The sequence below is a fragment of the Pygoscelis adeliae genome, unplaced genomic scaffold (assembly GCF_000699105.1).
Source record: "Pygoscelis adeliae isolate BGI_AS28 unplaced genomic scaffold, ASM69910v1 Scaffold226, whole genome shotgun sequence".
NCBI classification, from domain to species: Eukaryota; Metazoa; Chordata; class Aves; order Sphenisciformes; family Spheniscidae; genus Pygoscelis; species Pygoscelis adeliae.
Genome location: NW_008824983.1, coordinates 1,873,200 through 1,876,174, shown reverse-complemented (window position 1 = coordinate 1,876,174; position 2,975 = coordinate 1,873,200).

The following is a 2,975-nucleotide window of genomic DNA, read 5'->3' as shown; positions in this document are numbered from 1 at the left end:
GGAAGATAAATGTCCACCTCCCAGCCTGGATTTAAGCAGGGGAAGGCCAATAAAAGGTTGTTATTTCCGCTCGCCCGCTTTATCTAAAACAGCCAGACAAAACAAATGAAAAGGCTTTTGTAGAAAATCTTAATTGTGGCTGGACAGTTGTAAACTCATTAAGAGCCGAATTCCAGACAGTTTGCAGACCCGTCATTTATTACACACTCTTAATGCTGATTCTTTGAAGTTGCCTCTGTCTGCAACAACAGAGGGCGTCCCAGCATCCCCAAACACTGGCTCGGGGATCAATTAGGGGCTTTTTGTGTGTGTGCACACCAGAACGAGCTCCCTTTTTTTAATTAGAACTCATCAAATCTTACCCCGGGTTTCTTTCCTTTTTTTTTTCTTTTTTTTTTTTTTTTCATTGTAAGGTGAAGCCGAAAGCATTTTTTTTTTCCTCCCGCAGTTCTGCACATCTGTAAACTTCTTACCGGCTCCCTAAGTTTTGTCTTCAGCCCTGCAGCGTTTTACACCCCATAAACGGTTACAGCAGTCATTTTCTTTTATTGCACTGTATGGCTCTGAATTTTCCTAACAACAGCTTCTGCCAAGACCATAACTGTGTTCCGTCTTATTTTGCTTTAAATACATATATACATATATATATATAAGTGTACCTCCGTAAAACAAGGCGGCTTTCATTGTTACTCGACATATTTGCAAGCAAGGGTCGGCGTGGCGCAGAAGTGTGCTGCGGCTCATGTTATGGAGGATATCTACTCTGGGCAGTAAGATGTCCGCCCAAAACAAGGGTGAATTTCAGCAAGCTCACAGACTTCGCTATTTTCTTTTGTTGCTGAGCTTGGTTTGGCTTGGGGCGGCGGGGGAGGGGGTGGGTGCACTGGGGGTGTGTGTGGAAATCTTCCACTCCAAAGAAACCTTCTTTCTGTTTTTAAAAATAAATGCCATTTTGTCTTCTCTGCTCTAGCCCGCTGCCAGCCCAGCTCTTTCCTTCGGCTAAATCAGCGAGTAAAATTGACGCCGTAAATTCTACCATAATTGTCAGTAAAATTTTATCTGTCTCTATCTATACATACGTGTATAATCTGAGGCGCTAGTAAAATGCAAGGGGTTGTTTTTATTTGCCACGGGACATTTAAGAGGGAGACAAAAAATCCCAAACGTGAAGGCAAGGGAGTGAAAAAAAGGGGTGACGTTTGAAATAACATATTTTGCATGGGTAATTATCTCTAGAAGGGAATTTAAAATGAACGCGCTGGTAAGGCGAGCCTTCTCACAAAGCTTGTTGAACCACACTTAGTGCTGGACATTTTTCTGGTACAGGCTAATTAACCATCTCAGCTTAAATGTCGCTGTCTGAGCTGATTTACATCATTGTCCGCACTAAAGAACGTCGGACATTTTGGTTTGGTCCTAAATCCCCCCGCCCCGCCAGGCGAATTTATTAAAACCGCGTTAACGCGGGACTGTGCCCCCGCCGCCGTCCGAAGGGGCTCCCTCCTAAGCGCCAGCTTACCAAATTATACCCGGGAGGGGGGAGCAATGCCTCCTCTCGGCGAAGCAATGGCGTTTAGGACCGGAATCGGCCCATTTAGGACGAAAATAAGCCCAAACTTTCATCACCTGGGGTCTGCGTTTATAGAACCGTGGGTTCGCCTGGGCTCAGAAATAGCACTGCTGCTCGCCTCGCCTCCGCAGCTGCCCTAGTAGCCCTGCCACGTCTGCTGGTGAGATTCGGTGTGCCGTGGAAGAACCCCTCCTTAATAATCTTAAAACGTCACAACATATAAAAGAATCAATATATTTTATTTGGCAAAAAGTTAAATATCATTTCAACACAACGATTTGGTCAGTAGGCCATGAGGTAACTGTTTCAAAATAGACAGTGTACGTTCTGCATCAACATAACTCCCCAGATTTATTCTTTTAAATCGATACAAATTTACAATAACCAAATGTAAGTTTTTATAGTGTATAATTTATTATCAATAAAATTAACCTTCATTACAACAACCATCAAATCATTCGATTAAAATTAAAACGTAAACCATAGGTAGTTACCCTTTTCACATATACGTATAGCTCCAAAATCTGATAACTGCTCACTGGTGCAAAAACAATATTTAAGCTAGTCTGTTTATTTACTTTTTAATATATAGATTATATATACAACCGACAAAGACAGTACTATATATATATCAACTGTGCATACTAAAATGACTTGCTTCAATATTTTGAGAACCGTAATTCCCAGACATCCCGGACGAACTTTTTTCCTACCTTTTTTTTTTTTTTTTTTTTGCGTTGGGATATATATAATATATATTTTACAATCAAAGGTTAACTGTCTAATTATACAGAAAAGACTTAATACACTACAGAGCTATACTCTATGCAATTTTTATAATAAACAACCTGAGTTCAAATTGAATTCTAGCTTACACCATTACATCCGGTACAGCACTCAAGCACATAAATTGAGTCACAAACATAATTACCACAATAAAACACAGTGTTCAAGTATTAGAGCAGAGATCTCTCTGCCGCGCAAAGAGCGAATAAAATTAACTACGTAGACTAAAACTATACAGTCCGTAAATAGTTGTGCATTATGAAAAGGTAGTTTTTTTCTTTATTCTTTTTTTTTTTCTTTTTTCTTTCCGTAAGTGAAGAAACAGGTAGATTTATACAAGCCAGCTAAACAGCCTTTTCGTGCTAATGCCCCCTTTTTCTTTCCTATTAGAAAATTAAAAGTCTTACTGTACCTCTCCTGGCAAACTGGCCTCTGTGACAATCAAGGTACAATCATAATCAGAATTTGCCATGGGAAAAAAATTAGGCCTGGACCCAGACGCATTGCATGGCAGGGCTCGAGGGGAGGATTTTTGTTTTGTTTTGTTTTTAACTTTTTCTTTTTTTTTCTTTTTTCTTTTTTCCTTTTTTTTTTTTACTTTATGCATTTTCAGTTTAAC